The 17,230-nt window shown below is 43.5% G+C and overlaps 1 protein-coding gene across 1 annotated transcript in view; it reads right to left on the bottom strand.

Annotated features, from left to right (window-relative positions):
• TMEM192 (transmembrane protein 192) overlaps nucleotides 1–17,230 on the bottom strand; it is a 103,121-nt gene that overhangs the window by 39,088 nt on the left and 46,803 nt on the right. The window lies entirely within an intron of this gene.

Genomic DNA, 17,230 nt, shown 5'->3' with positions numbered 1-17,230 from the left:
GGCAGCACTGCAGGTAAGGTGTGTGTGTGTGTGTGTGTGTGTGTGTGTCCGTCTAATAACAAGAAAAAGGATTGCCTGCAGGCAATAGAGCCCAATTTTCCAACTACCAAAATAGTTATAACAAAACTTTATTGAGCTACGTATAGCAAAACAGACCACATAGATTCCCACTACCTAAGACCGGATAGGAGTAGTATGCCTGTGTATGTGTAGGCATAGAGTAGCGTGAACCTCTGCTAGTAACAAGTTAAATTGTCTAATAGATTGCCAGTGAATCCGGTCAGCGGTAGGTATTAAAATATTGACAGCCCCCCCGACATGTTTCGCTACAGAGTAGCGTCCTCAGGGGTACACGGGGCTAATGGCGGCGCGTCAAAATCGAAATCCTGATATGGGTACGTCAGATGACGTATGAGAAGGTGTGTAGTGAAGGCCAGCCAATGGCGTTGTGGAGAACAGGCCGGCCGAGGAAACAAACCAGTCAATAGGAGCCCGGATAAGATAGGCCAATTAGAAGTGAGATGGGGCGCATGCGCATTAGCCCCGAAAGGGGACTTAGTGCGCATATTGCGTCCCAGTTTGACAGTATCCAAAGAGAAGTTCTGACGCATGCGCAGTTAGTTAAATTACGACTTAGGCTAGGAAACGAGATGCCGCCAATACAATGGAGAAGGCAGGACTCCCTAAACAAATTTGGCACATAGTCGGCGCAGGCGCACCAGTGGAATCAATGGACTTAGAGCGAAATCGGTACCTAAAGAATAGTAGGTGGGTATTAACGCTTATAAAACTCGCAAACCACATGCTTGGCCCATCTAAGGGTTTAACAGTAATCAAATCAAGATATGCGATATATTTGACACAAGCCGCCTTAACTATGTAGTCAATGTCATAGATGAAAAATAGATAGCATTTTAAGGACCATCACATATTAGTGTGTATGGTCCATAAGTAAAGAATAATAGCAGGATGCAAATAGGTATTGACAAATGGCAGGTACAAAGTGAAGGCTCAGTGGCCATTTGTAGTGTTCACCACAATAGTTGTGGAGAACGGTGATAGAAATAATTAAAGGGACATAGAATCATAGGAACGCACTAAAGGTAAATCCCTCATTTAGACCAGAGGGAGACATGGTATTCAGACGGTAAATCCACCGTGCCTCCTCTTGCAGGAGTCTACGGTCGACATTGCCGTCTCTAGGGCCCACTTTGATCTGGGTGACACCCCAAAATTTGAGCAGCTTAGGGTTGCCCCCATGGAACTCATGGGTATGTCTTGACAGGGTTGTATCCTCATTATGATTAATGGTGCTAAGATGTTTAGACACACGTCTTCTCAACTCCTGTACAGTTTTTCCCACGTACAGCTTGGGACAGGGACATTTAACAATGTAAATGACCCCACTACTCTGACAGTTAAGAAATTGTTTAATTACGTATATTTTACCATCAGTAGGATTGGCAAAATTCTTGACGGTTGACATCAAGGGGCAAAAAGAACATCTGCCACAGGGATGAAATCCCTTAATTGGAGATCTAAGCTAAGTAGATGGGGTATCAGAACATATTGAGTAATGACTGTGTACCAGAAGGTCCCGTAGGTTCCTTCCCCTCCGATATGTAATATTTGGATTAGCAGAAACAGCGTCTTTCAGGTCAGGATCGGCGGTAAGTATATCCCAATGCTTTTGTAAAATTTGGACAACCTTGGGAGAACATACGTCATATGTGCCTATGCAACGAATGGCACTGGATGAACTGGTCTTGATAGATTTGGTTCCTTTATCAGACAATAGGTCATTTCTCTGAGATGCCCTGGCCCTAGCGTAGGCCCTGTGGAGCCACTTTTTGGGGTAACCTCGTGCTCTAAATTTATGGAAAAGACTGTCACATTCCGTTTGGAAGGCTAATTCATTAGACCAATTACGTTTGGCTCTTAAGTACTGGCCTATCGGTATCCCTTTCCTAAGGGCTGGGGGATGGTAGCTATCCCAGTGCAGAAAGTTGTTAGTAGCGGTGGGCTTCCGAAAAATGTCGGTCTGGACAGCGCCACCAGGATCCAGAGAGATCTTTAGATCAAGAAAATTGATAGCATGGTCATGTATCTCATATGTGAACCGCATGCCAATAGAATTAGTATTGAGTATAGACATGAAGTCAGTGAAAGTGTTGACATCCCCATCCCACAGGATGAGAAGGTCATCGATGTATCTTCCCCAAAAAGAAATGTGAGAAGTGAAAAAAAGTAAGTCATCAGAGAAAACAATAGTATCCTCCCACCACCCTAAAAAAAGATTCGCATATGTGGGTGCACAAACAGTGCCCATGGCCGTGCCTTTAATTTGAGAATATTTTTTATCAAAAGTAAAATAATTATGTGTAAGTAAAAAACGTAAGAGTGACAACACAAAATCATTATGTCGTTGAAATGGAGTGCCTTTAGTGCTCAGAAAATATTTGACGGCAGTGAGTCCTAAATTGTGCTGAATAGTATATAGTGACTCCACGTCTATACTCGCTATCATGGTAGTGGAAGTTACATTGATCTCATGGATCCTGGTGACGGTGTCCTTGGTATCCTTAAAGGCATGGTGTTGCCCTAAAAACATGTTTTTTTTTAAAAAATTAAACATTTAGTGTGTGGGTGATTAAACATTGTTCAAATTTTTTTTTTTTTTTTTGGCACGAGCCATGTAATATTATAAATTATTTCTAATTTATAATACTACCCATTTTTGGCCACTAGATGGGGCTGTTCCCAAAATTGCAGCATTGCAACATTGGGTTAAAAGCCCTCGCTCTAGTGAGCTCTCAGCATCCCCCCCTCCTTTATCCTGGCTAGTGCCGGGATAAACGAGGGGTTTGAAAGGTTTAACCTGCTACACTGCGTGTCGCCATTTTTTGATGTAACCCACAGTGTAGTAGGTTTACATATAGTAGTAAACACACACAAACACTAACATACATTGAAATCTCTTACCTGCTCCTGCCGCCGCGGCTCCCTCTGGCCCGTCCGCTCCGTTTGCTGCCGCTGTTCCATGTGCACAAGTCCGGAAGCCGCGACCGGAAGTAGTAATATTACAGTCCGGCCGCGACTTCCGGTCCACAGGAAAATGGCGCCGGACGGCGCCAATTTCGAATAGGACTGTGTGGGAGCGGCGCATGCGCAGTTCCCACACAGACGCCGTACACGGCAGTCAATGGGACGGGAGCCGTTCGCAGTCCCTATGGGACTGTGGCTGCCGTATTCCATGTCTGTGTGTGTCGTTAATCGACACACACAGAAATGGAACAAAAAATGGCAGCCCCCATAGGGAAGAAAAAGTGTAAAAATAAGAAAAAGTAAAACACAAATGAATAAAAACGTTTTTATTAAAGCACTAACATCTTTAACATATAAAAAAAATTATTTGCCATGACACTGTTCCTTTAAGGTAGGAGGATAACGAAGAGACAAAAGGTGACAATATTTCATTCACATACAGACTGATTCCCTGTGTCAGGTTATCATCTTCCAGGGAGGGGACATGTCGCTTTATGAACTTTCGGTAGCGCATAAAAAGTCGCCAAAGTAGGAGTGGAATTATAAAGACGTTTAAATTAGTCAGTGGTGATAAGATTCTCATTCTTAGCTACATCCAGAATAGTGTGTAGTTCTAATAAGTAGCTAGCCGTAGGGTTGCTTGCCCGAGTGACATAGGTAGTGTTGTCGTCAAGTAATCTATGGACCATGCTGACATAGTCAGCACGGTCCATGATCACTATGTTGCCCCCCTTGTCAGAGGGTTTCAGGACCAAGCCATCATCATCCAGTGCCAGCCTCTCATTGTCGCTAAGGTTGCCAAAGGTCCTAGATCTATCAACCCTCAGCTTTTTAAGATCATTACAGACCATCCTAACAAAAGTGTCAATATGACTGTATTGGGAGAAAGGGGGGGTGAGCTTGGATTTGGGCTCTATTTTTATTGTTATTATATATTGCGCCCGCCAACTACCTGGGGTCTCCCTCATGTTTTGGGTTTCTAAAGCTGCTGGGTTAATTACCCCTTTGTTTTGACCCCGTTCCCACCTTGGAACAATTGACTTATTTTTCTGATTACATATACAAATTTTTGGCATGGCAGGTTTTTTTATCCAAAAAACCAAATATAGAGACATTATCCGCTGATGCGGCATATGTCTTTTCCGTTGAAAATATTCCCCTACATCAATTTGATGTTCAGACAGCGTTTAGGGACCTCCAAAAAACGTACCAGAAATATATACGATCCTGTTGGGAAGTCGCTAGTCTAGAAACCTATATACAACAAAAAATAGTATATAGGGGCCTAAGGATTAATATTACTCCCAATTCTTATAGAGACAACACTGCTTTTATTAAAGGGTGGGAGGAGCTGCTCACTGACAGTTCCATGCGTATGCTTCAATACTTGCTGGATTTTGAGAAGCAGAATTATAGTAAAACTGTTGCCCAGCTAGAAAAGGAGATTATAGACGTACAAGTCTTTCACTCCTGTCCTGAGTTCGGTGCCTCTGAGTTAAAACTGCAGAAAAATATTGAAAAACTACAAGGAGAGATCAAGGAGCGTAAACATCGCAAATATATACGTGATCGCAGGGATTTGGATTTAGGACAGATCTACACGTATAAAACAAACTCATATCCCACTCCTAAACGAACTACAGTTTACAGATTTTTCTGAGTCAGACACTTCAGGCACAGACGAATCTAGCAATAATACTGATAGTCTTAGATTAGGCACCAAACGCAAGATTAGGAATAACAGACAGAGTATATCCAAAAGAACAGCATTGTGAGAAACTAGACATGGACCGCACAATCCACAGTATATACGTTGATCTGAGCCGCTAGGCATAATTTAGAAACATGAACATGAGGTTCTTTGTAAACATTTTGATCAAACTGTATAAGCCCACTTGCCACTTCACGGCGACCTCTTTAAAGTGGGTCCCTACTCTAGCGGTTGCAGCACCGCATGGCGGCTACCACCACCGCAGCACCGCTCCTGCAGAGGGAGCAACCCAGCGGCCCAAAAGCACCCATGCCTTCAGACCGTGCCAAGCCTCCTTGGCTCTGGGCCACATCCCCCCACAAGTGCAGCACTACAGCAACAGACACCACCATACAGCGGAGGCAGGAGCGGTGCTGCGGTGGTGGTAGCCGCCATGCGGTGCTGCAACCGCTAGAGTAGGGACCCACTTTAAAGAGGTCGCCGTGAAGTGGCAAGTGGGCTTATACAGTTTGATCAAAATGTTTACAAAGAACCTCATGTTCATGTTTCTAAATTATGCCTAGCGGCTCAGATCAACGTATATACTGTGGATTGTGCGGTCCATGTCTAGTTTCTCACAATGCTGATATTGTATAGTCTATCCTCCTCATTTCCTTTGTTTTACTTGGTACCAGCACTCCACGCATTTGAAAAAATACCCAGCTGATTTTAATTCCAGAATGACCTCATAAGTGTTCCTGCTCTTGCTTGTGCTCTCAGTTGGCCACTGGGGGCGCATGGCAAGGTGAGCTCATTCCATCTGTTCACATGTTGTGGTGCTGTATGGTGGTGTCTGTTGCTGTAGTGCTGCACTTGTGGGGGGACGTGGCCCAGAGCCAAGGAGGTTTGGCACGGTCTGAAGGCATGGGTGCTTTTGGGCCGCTGGGTTGCTCCCTCTGCAGGAGCGGTGCTGCGGTGGTGGTAGCCGCCATGCGGTGCTGCAACCGCTAGAGTAGGGACCCACTTTAAAGAGGTCGCCGTGAAGTGGCAAGTGGGCTTATACAGTTTGATCAAAATGTTTACAAAGAACCTCATGTTCATGTTTCTAAATTATGCCTAGCGGCTCAGATCAACGTATATACTGTGGATTGTGCGGTCCATGTCTAGTTTCTCACAATGCTTATATCCAAAAGAACACCCACGATATCTAAACAAATAACAACTAACTTTTCTAATCGTACTACAGTATGCCATCCCACTGCTTTAAATCCTGTCTCTATCTCCTCCATGCCTGTTCCTATATCTGGTCCCAATATTGTCAATACACCGATCAGTCTTCAACCCCCTCGTGTCAATTCAAGCCAAAATGGAGGGGACAATGTGGTCCATCTTCCCAAAGGTCCCCTTGCTACATTCCCTTTTTTAGGCCAACCCAGCCTACACTGGGGGACAAAACCGTAACATCAAACACAAAGGCTTTAAGGGATGATGAGATGCAGATAATCAACCTATCTTCCGGTCATTTGAATTCTCATCAATGAAGTCTATTAAAGAAGGGTTTGTCCTATACTCCTACTCCATCCTTCGATGAATTCGTATGGGTGAAGGATATTAATCTTTTTGCAAGGAAATTGGCCTTACATAAATATTTTAAGGGTACCACAACTGAGAGAACTTGTCAGGATCGTGCAGAATCCAATACTTTGAGAGATTTGGAGAGTCTGCTTTATGAGAGTGAATTTGGAGTTACTGATGTCGTTGGGCCACTATCATCCCTGCGTCCCAAATCCAAGCTCACCCCCCCTTTCTCCCAATACAGTCATATTGACACTTTTGTTAGGATGGTCTGTAATGATCTTAAAAAGCTGAGGGTTGATAGATCTAGGACCTTTGGCAACCTTAGCGACAATGAGAGGCTGGCACTGGATGATCTGTGTGGTAATGATGGTTTGGTCCTGAAACCCTCTGACAAGGGGGGCAACATAGTGATCATGGACCGTGCTGACTATGTCAGCATGGTCCATAGATTACTTGACGACAACACTACCTATGTCACTCGGGCAAGCAACCCTACGGCTAGCTACTTATTAGAACTACACACTATTCTGGATGTAGCTAAGAATGAGAATCTTATCACCACTGACGAATTTAAACGTCTTTATAATTCCACTCCTACTTTGGCGACTTTTTATGCGCTACCGAAAGTTCATAAAGCGACATGTCCCCTCCCTGGAAGACCCATTGTGTCAGGCAATGATAACCTGACACAGGGAATCAGTCTGTATGTGAATGAAATATTGTCACCTTTTGTCTCTTCGTTATCCTCCTACCTTAAGGATACCAAGGACACCGTCACCAGGATCCATGAGATCAATGTAACTTCCACTACCATGATAGCGAGTATAGACGTGGAGTCACTATATACTAACATTCAGCACAATTTAGGACTCACTGCCGTCAAATATTTTCTGAGCACTAAAAGGCACTCAATTTCAAAGACATAATGATTTTGTGTTGTCACTCTTACGTTTTTTACTTACACAATTATTTTACTTTTGATAAAAAATATTATCATCAAATTAAAAGGCACGGCCATGGGCACTGTTTGTGCACCCACTTATGCGAATCTTTTTTTAGGGTGGTGGGAGGATACTATTGCTTTCTCTGATGACTTACTTTTTTTCACTTCTCACATTTCTTTTTGGGGAAGATACATCGATGACCTTCTCATCCTGTGGGATGGGGATGTCAACACTTTCACTGACTTCATGTCTATACTCAATACTAATTCTATTGGCATGCGGTTCACATATGAGATACATGACCATGCTATCAATTTTCTTGATCTAAAGATCTCTCTGGATCCTGGTGGCGCTGTCCAGACCGACATTTTTCGGAAGCCCACCGCTACTAACAACTTTCTGCACTGGGATAGCTACCATCCCCCAGCCCTTAGGAAAGGGATACCGATAGGCCAGTACTTAAGAGCCAAACGTAATTGGTCTAATGAATTAGCCTTCCAAACGGAATGTGACAGTCTTTTCCATAAATTTAGAGCACGAGGTTACCCCAAAAAGTGGCTCCACAGGGCCTACGCTAGGGCCAGGGCATCTCAGAGAAATGACCTATTGTCTGATAAAGGAACCAAATCTATCAAGACCAGTTCATCCAGTGCCATTCGTTGCATAGGCACATATGACGTATGTTCTCCCAAGGTCGACCAAATTTTACAAAAGCATTGGGATATACTTACCGCCGATCCTGACCTGAAAGACGCGGTTTCTGCTAATCCAAATATTACATATCGGAGGGGAAGGAACCTACGGGACCTTCTGGTACACAGTCATTACTCAATACGTTCTGATACCCCATCTACTTGGCTTAGATCACCAATTAAGGGATTTCATCCCTGTGGCAGATGTTCTTTTTGCCCCTTGATGTCAACCGTCAAGAATTTTGCCAATCCTACTGATGGTAAAATATACGTAATTAAACAATTTCTTAACTGTCAGAGTAGTGGGGTCATTTACATTGTTAAATGTCCCTGTCCCAAGCTGTACGTGGGAAAAACTGTACAGGAGTTGAGAAGACGTGTGTCTAAACATCTTAGCACCATTAATCATAATGAGGATACAACCCTGTCAAGACATACCCATGAGTTCCATGGGGGCAACCCTAAGCTGCTCAAATTTTGGGGTGTCACACAGATCAAAATGGGCCCTAGAGCCGGCAATCTCGACCGTAGACTCCTGCAAGAGGAGGCACGGTGGATTTACCGTCTGAATACCATGTCTCCCTCTGGTCTAAATGAGGGATTTACCTTTAGTGCGTTCCTCTCATTCTATGTCCCTTAATTATTTCTATCACCGTTCTCCACAACTATTGTGGTGAACACTAAAAATGGCCACTGAGCCTTCACTTTGTACCTGCCATTTTCCAATACATATTTGCATCCTGCTATTATTCTTTACTTATGGACCATACACACTAATATGTGATGGTCCTTAAAATGCTATCTATTTTTCATCTATGACATTGACTACATAGTTAAGGCGGCTTGTGTCAAATATATCGCATATCTTGATTTGATTACTGTTAAACCCTTAGATGGGCCAAGCATGTGGTTTGCGAGTTTTATAAGCGTTAATACCTTATTAACCTTATTAAGCGTTAATAATACCTTAGTAAGAACACTATGTGCTGTGTAAATGAATGGAGAGGAGTGCATGATGCTGATTGGTCACTGATTCGTCCAGGAGTGTGTGTTCCCACACTGCGGCCTGCAGTGATAGCGCCCCAGGGGCGCTGTCACTGCAGGCCGCAGTGTGGGAACACACTCCTATCCTAATGGGTAAGCCTACCATATAGACTAGTTATTAATCTAGTGGATCCCTTGTGGATCCACGTGTATCTCTAACTCCTACTCAAATTCTTTCCCTTGGGCTGGCTATACTCTTCTATGATGGTCTCTCTTACACTCATTTTCATCTGGGCAGTACAGGGTTTTTTACCCCAATACCCTGGGCACTTCCCTTATATTCATATACGATGTACTAAATGTGCCTGTATCCAATTATATTCAGTGTAATTTTGATTGACTGTTTCATATATGTTCTTTACATCATGAGATTCTTGTGACACAACATGTTTGTCATGTACAACCATGCCATGGTAGATCATCATTGTAGGACACCCCAATTTACTGGGATTATATTCCACACTGTTCCTTTTAGATCTCCTTATATTTTAACATTTGTAATTTTTGTGTTGTATGTCCCAATAAACTATTTTGTATTTTTTCATTACTAGTGTGGCATTTTGGCTTTTTTGGTTCTAATAAAGTTTGCTCAAGTATATGTGAAGCTTGCCTATCATACATAGTGGAGGTGCATTAAATACCCTATAGTGGCACCTAACCCGTTATTCAACCGGTTGAGTCTCTGTATTTAAAATCAAATCTGCTTTGTGTAAACACGGCCTAATAGCCATCTTATCTTTAATGCCTCTGATCTATCAAGATCCTAGCAACACCCCGACCCAATAGACAAATCAGTCCGCCTACACTTATTACTGTGTAAGGGAAGTGGGCCACTAACAGAACGGGGCTTTGTATTTCCAGCTCTGCCCGATCTGGTTTTAACTGCCTAAAATAAAAAATTTGGCCTATTTACAAATCTCATATTCCAGCTAATGGGGAGAGACCAGCTAAAACAAAAAATATGGGGACCCCTGCCCAACATAAATCACTGCTATAACACCTGAGAAAAAAGCACCCATATTTGAGATCGCTGTTCACGAAAGAGTGAGCATTATATTGTGTTGTCAAGTATTTTGGTTAAATTAGTTATGTTCAAGGGGTTATACAAGATTTAAAAGTGGATAGCCTATTCTTAGCATTGCACATGCTGTAACTTTGTAGTGGATGTGGATGATATTGTCCGTTTAATTGAATGGGACAATGCTGCAATACCATACGCAGGCGCTACAAAAACCACGGCAAGTACTATTTCGAACCAGACGGAAACCCTTGTAAATACTGAAAAAGGCTGCAGCACTCACACGAGCACTGCTGTGACTTCAAGCAGATGTTCAGTGGGTGGTGCCGAGAAACGGGCACCCCACCAATCTAATATTGATAGCCTATACAAAGGTTAGGCCATCAGCTTTTAAATCCTGGGGATTTAAACACCTTTCAAGGGCTTGTCCACACGTAATAGAATTGCTGCAATTATTCGGTGGAAAAAACACACGATTTCCTGCGTTTACTGCAGAAAACGGTGCGCAATTTGCAGTGTTTTTTTTCCAACGCTGGGAGATAGTGATATCTTCTCTGAAAAATGCAGCAATTTTGTCCACTTTCCACAGCAGGAACAGACATGCTGCGGTACGAAAAATATGCACCGGATTTTATGCAGCGTGTGGATGAGAAGGGAGGAGATCTCTGGATATAGATGTATAGATCCACATACACAAAATATATTTAAAAAAACAACAAATATTCACCCTTGAAATGGTGAAATAATGCGGTGGATATTCAGACATCCAAAGTTATTGGAACTGATAGGGTTAAATATTTGAAGCCAGCCCGGCAATAAACAGCTGATCACAGATGTTTTCTGAAGCCGGACCCACAGCAGTATCCATTTGTTTACCTGCAAGACGTATATTTGGACTATACCAACCTATGGATGTCAGTGTGTTTACCATCCAATGTAAACTTCTGATGTCGCCAATAAACGTGGTGTAAAAAGTCCTTAACAGTATGATTGACAGATTCAAGCCATTAGGCCTTATTCACACAAACGTGTTTTACGTCCGTGATACGCGCGTGAAAATTATGCGCGTCGCACGGACCTATGTTCATGAATAGGGCCGTTCAGACAGTCCGTGATTTTCACGCAGCGTATGTCCGCTGTGTAAAACTCACGACGTCCTATACTTGGCTGTTTTTCGCTCATCACGCACCCATTGAAGTCAATGGGTACGTGAAAATCGCACGTGATTCGCGCAACAGTAGATAAAGAAATGAAGGGGAAAAAAAAACAAACACAATTTCTTTTTCTAAACCTCATAAGCATGGCATATGCGTGAAAATCACACACGGAAATGCAACGCGCAAAAAACAAGTTTTTTTGCGAGCGCAAAACGTACACACTCGTGTGAATCCGGCCTTAGGCCACATGCACACGAACGTAAAAACACCCGTAATCACGGGCCCATAGACGACTTCTATTGGTCACGGGTACCTCCCCGTATGCTTACGGGAAGGTGCCCGGGCCGTTAAAAAATATAGAACATGTCCTATTTTAGGCCGTAATTACGGCACGGGCAGGCCCATAGAAGTTTATGGGGCTCCCGTAATTACGGGTGACTACGTGTGTGCACCCGTAATTACGGGAGCGTTGCTAGGCGACGTCAAGGGACAGTCGCTGTCCAGGGTGCTGAAAGAGTTAAACGATCGGCAGTAACTTTCAGCACCCTGGACAGTGACTACCGATCACAATATAGATCAACGTGTAAAAAACGTTCATACTTACCCAGAACTCCCTGCTTCTTCCTCCAGTCCGGCCTCACGGGAGGACGTTTCAGCCCATATGATCGCTGCAGCCAATCACAGTCTATGTGACAGCTGCAGCCTGTGATTGGCCTGACGCGTCATCCAGGGAGGTCGGGCTGGATGTCGAAAGAGGGACGCGTCACCAAGACAACGGCCGGGTAAGTATGAATTTATTTTACTTTTATTACGGAAAGGGCTGTCCCTTCTCTCTATCCTGCACTGATAGAGAGAAGGGCTGACGATTACTGCAGTGTAATTTTGCAGCGAAAACGTGCCCGCAAATAAAAAAATAAGTTCGTGTGCATGGGGCCTTAGACTGAGAAAGATTATACAAAAAAAAAAACAAAACAAACAAAACCTTATACAAATTAATTGGTTCTAAATAAATTCAAAAAAGGAAAAAGCATATCGGAGTCCTGGCTATATCCCCACTAGACATTACATAGCCAAGCCAAAGTGTTTGAACTAGACGACTGAAAAAATATCCTTTGATCTTGTTAATTGTTCAAATAGATGGAAAAAAAAAATTAAATGAGCAAATACTGCAAGTTGACAGTGACAGAATAGAAGTGCAGAGGATACCGAACTCTTTTCCTGCTAATATACAAGTGCAGGCTTATCACTGGCACGTGCAATAAAAGTCAGACGGTCTGTTGCATGAGATGCATACAAATAATGAGGATGCATTTGCGAAAGTATAGCTGTGGGTATGTGCACACGACCTATCTTCAGACGTAATGGAGGAGTTTTACGCCTCGAATTACGCCTGAAAAGACGGCTCCAATACGTTGGCAAACATCTGCCCATTGCTTGCAATGGGTCTTACGATGTTCTGTGCAGACGAACTGTCATTTTACGCGTCACTGTCAAAATACGGCACGTAAAATGATGGCTCGTCAAAGAAGGTGAAGGACACTTCTTAGGACGTTTTCTTATAGACTAAGGAAAACCGCTCCAAAAACGGCCGTAAAAAAACGCTGCGAAAACTGCGAGTTGCTCAAAAATCAGGAGCTGTTTTCCCTTGAAAACAGATCCGTATTTTCAGACGTATTTTGTGAATAGTGTGAACATGGCCTAATACAGCAGATATCCGCTATATAAGGATTATATTTCCTCATGTATCGCCACGGATGGGTGTTCGTGCCCTAGAAACGTTCCATAATTTTCGGAACATGTCCGTTCTTTTGCACTCTGCAGGCCGTGCTCCCGTGGCAGTCGACGGCCGGCCGTGCCCGCAATCGCGGGCCGTGATTACAGGCACGGTCGTGTGCACGGGGCTTTATGCCCCATGCACACGACCGTATATTTCATCCATAATTACGGACCCATCAATATTTTTACTGATGGGTGTCCGTACTGAGAAAGTTATAGAACCTGTCCTATTCTTGTCCGTAATTACGGCACGGACTCTCTCATAGAAGCCTATGGGCGCTTCAGTAAATACGGATGGCTATGGATGTGCATCCATAAACCGTCCGTATTTTACGGAAGCGTTGCTATGTTACATGTACGTGACAATGTGAAGCTTCCCTCTTTTTTACAGATCCGTATATACGGACTGTATTTACGGACACACTGTTGTATATACGGATAAATTGTGGATGACTACGGATCCGTATTTACCGACAGTATTTCGGGATAGATGAAAATACAGTTGTGCGCAGGGGCGGATTGGGAACTTAGAGGCCCTGGAATTTTTTTTATTTTTTTTTTAAAAGTGGCCTCATGTTGCAAGTGGGTCCAAATTGGCAGCAGGCAGGGCTAACACAAGTAGTCGGGAGTCAGCAAACCTTTAGCCATATCCACAAGGTGATAGATTGGGCCAATGCAAAAACACATTGGTAGGCGGAGCCTGTCAGTGGTGTTAATGCACAAGTAAGCGAGGCATTGCATTTGGGTACATATAATTTATTGCTTAACTTTTTTGGTGGGGTAATGGAAAAATTTTGCCATTCGTTTTTGCGTTTTAAATTTATGCGGCTTACCTTTTGGCATCAAGAACATAACTTTATTCAGCGGGTCGTTACGATTGCAGGGATACCTAATTTAGGCTTCGTTCTATTGATTCCGTCAAAAGGACGGAATCCTTGCACAACGGAGACAAACAGAAACCATTGTCAACGGATCCGTCACCATTGAAATCAATGGCGATGGAAACGGAAACCTATGGTTTCCGTTTGTTTCAGTCAGATATGGCACAGGTGTGAACAAAGCCTTATATAGGTTTTTTTTATGTTTTACTACTTTTAGGCTACATTCGCACGACAGTGAAAAAAAAATGGCCATTAGAAACCGATCAACTCAGTTTTTCATGGTCATTTTGTATCAGTGGGTCTCTAAATTTTCATTTATTTTCAGTATGTCTGTCCGCTTTTAATGGCAGTTTGTCATGCGTTATTTTATTTTTACACGACCATGAAAAACGCATGGATTTCATTTGTCAGTTTTTTTTGTCCAAACCCCATGACACCACCACAGTGGCCATGTAGATCGTGCCGCAATGTCTCTGTAAATAGTGCCACAGTGCCCATGTAGATAGTGCCGCAATGTCCCTGTAGATAGTGCCAGTGCCCACTGTAAATATTGCCAGTGCCCTTAGTGCCACAGTACCCACTATAGTACCCACATATAAAGTGACAGCGCCCATAGTGCTACAATGCCCATTGTAGATAGTTCTAGAGCACACACAGTGCCACCACAGTGCCCATGCAGATTGCCCCACAATGTCCCCTGTAGATAGCACCGCCCCCTGTAGATAACATGCCCCCTGTAGATCGCACCACTGTAGCTCGCCGTAGTTGCAGAATCCCTCTGGCAGGGGATTCCGCTCCAGGAGTAACCCCTTGATGTCACTGTCCATATATGGATAGGGACGCCGGGGGCTTCTCCAGGAGCGGAATCCCCTGCCAGAGCAGGGCCTGGCTGCCGGGGATTTCGCTCCTACAGGGAGCTACAGTGGCGCTATCTACGGGGGATGGGGAGGGGTTTGCTATCTTCAGGCAGGGGGGTGCCCTTTACAAGACTGGAGTCCCGTGCCAGAGATCTTGTGATGCTCTGGCAGGGGATTCCATTGTTGAAAGCCCTGAATCCACTGTCCTTATATGGACAGTAATGTCTAGGGCTTCCCCGGGCTCCGCGCTCAAGGTAGAGCTGTCGTGCGGGGAGTACTCGATCAGTTTTTACCTTTTACACGGATTGTTTCTTGAAAAACTGCCGGTAAAAACTGATCCATTGACTTCCATGGGAGCCGTCTGGCCGTAAAAACGGCCAAAAATAGAACGTCCTATTTTTTTACAGCCAATATTCACGAGCCGTTAAAAAAACGGCCAACGTGAATAGACCCATAGAACTTCATTGTTCTGAAAACGGTTGTGTGAATGTAGCCTTACACAGTAAACCCTTCTTTTTTTTTAATTATTGGTTTTTGTGTCACCATATTTTAAGAGCCATAACTTTTTCTGCGGACATTGCTGTATGCAGGCTTCATATTTGCGGGATGGGCTGTAGTTTTTATTTGTATAATTTTACGGTACATGGGGCTTATTAATTAACTTTTAGCACAATTTTTGGGTATGGGGATGAAAAAAATATAAAATAAAAAGAAGCAATTTGGCGATATTTTTTACTTCTGCTTTTCACCATGTGGTTTAAATAACATTAACTTTATTGTTCGGGTCGTTACGATTAGGGCAATACTATATATGTATTTTTTTTAATTTTGTTTACACTTTACTATGCAGTTTTTTTAATAACTATTTCACATTAAAGGGGTTTTCCCACAAAACACATGTATCCCCTATCCAAAGGATAGGGGATAAACGGGTGATCGCTGGGGGTCCAACCCCTGGACACCCAGCAAAGAGGAGAACGGGGGACCGAAATTCCCCTGAAGTGCTCGATGGGAATGGAGCGTTAGTGCTCATGAACGACAAGCGCTCCATTAATTTCTATAGAGCTGATTATCAGCCCCTAGTACAGAGATCTTGTCAGCCCATAAGTAATAGATATCAGCCTGGAAAAAAAACGCATATGGCTACTAGACAGACAGACAGACACACACAAATTGTCACACTCACACTTCAAACTCGGCTCAGGAGCCAGAAGACAATGGAAGCACCGCGCCGCCAACGGAGGTTGAGAGTGTGGGAGGTGGTAGACAAATGCGGTCTGTGAGTCCGACGGCTGGGCAGTGCTAGCTCCACCCAGAACTTTGTGTGTGTAGGGCTGTCCACCGCTCAGTCATTGGCCAGCACACTGTGCCTGGCCAGGGGGGAGAAAAGATATGTTCACACGCTTAACCAAAAAAAAAAAAGCTCCTGCTTTTCAGGTGTTTTTTGAGAAACGCTCGTTTTTGTATGAAAAACTATAGAAAAACAGCTCCAAAAAACGTCCCAAGAAGAGACTTGCACTTTTTCGTGTGTGTTTCTTTACGCGTTCATTTCTCAAAACGGTCGCGTAAAAAAATGACCCGTCGGAACAAAATGCAGTTTTTCCCAATTAAATCAATGGGCAGATGTTTGGAGGCGTTCGGTTTCTGATTTTTCGTCCTTTTTTTGGGAAAAACGGCTGAAAATAAGCCGTGTGAACATACCCTAAAATGTAAACCCTGAGGAGGAATGGGCAGGCCAGGCAGCCCAATAGGTCTTCGATACGAGCCGCCTGCAGGAAATCTTCCCGGTAATTACAATGTCCAATCCGCCCCTGGTCGTGTGCATGGGGCCTTATGCAGTGATTTGTGCTCCATTGCAGCTCTAACGTGAACTGGGGTCAGGAAGTTTCAGTCACAGCCAGCAACTCAGAGCTATGGAAAGCACTCTGGTACCTCCATCACCCATCCTACATACACAAGTAGATGGCGCTGTTCATATTCACGTTCAGAGCCTCCTCTAGCGGTTCTGCAAGAGTTTCCTGTAATTTTGAGGGCAAGAACAGCAGTTTGTTGCACTATTGTTGCCATCAAATATGTAAGAAACCAGACAGAATATATCGATTGGGTCCATCAGGAATGGTCGGTATCCATTTGGAAAGTCATTTGGCATTCATGTCATGGCTGTTATAAATAGAAGCTCTGACACTAGTGTGAACACAGCCTTAGCTGCACTATTCATTACAGGTTTATCGGTGGCAGTAGGATGGATTATTTTTAGAACATGGTTTCGTAGACTCAATAAATAACCTCACCAACACTTACTGTACAGTAACAAAAAGCATCACACTATACTGGAGACCTTGCCTTTTACGGTCTGGTATAAAAATAAAATACCCATATCTTAGTAGTGAAGGCTACTAGTAATCTACAAATTAATTTAAGAAGTTTAGTCATAAGGTCAGACGTTAGGCAGTTCCTAGAATACATACACTTTATTTTACTAAATTTAGATTGATCAAAATGAGTCATTAGGAGTCTCTTATGAACGTAGACCATTCCTGAAATAAAG

Source organism: Rhinoderma darwinii, chromosome 1 (assembly GCF_050947455.1).
Source record: "Rhinoderma darwinii isolate aRhiDar2 chromosome 1, aRhiDar2.hap1, whole genome shotgun sequence".
NCBI classification, from domain to species: Eukaryota; Metazoa; Chordata; class Amphibia; order Anura; family Rhinodermatidae; genus Rhinoderma; species Rhinoderma darwinii.
The sequence above is the reverse complement of the archived record's forward strand: the minus strand, read 5'-3'. Positions and strand labels throughout refer to the sequence as shown.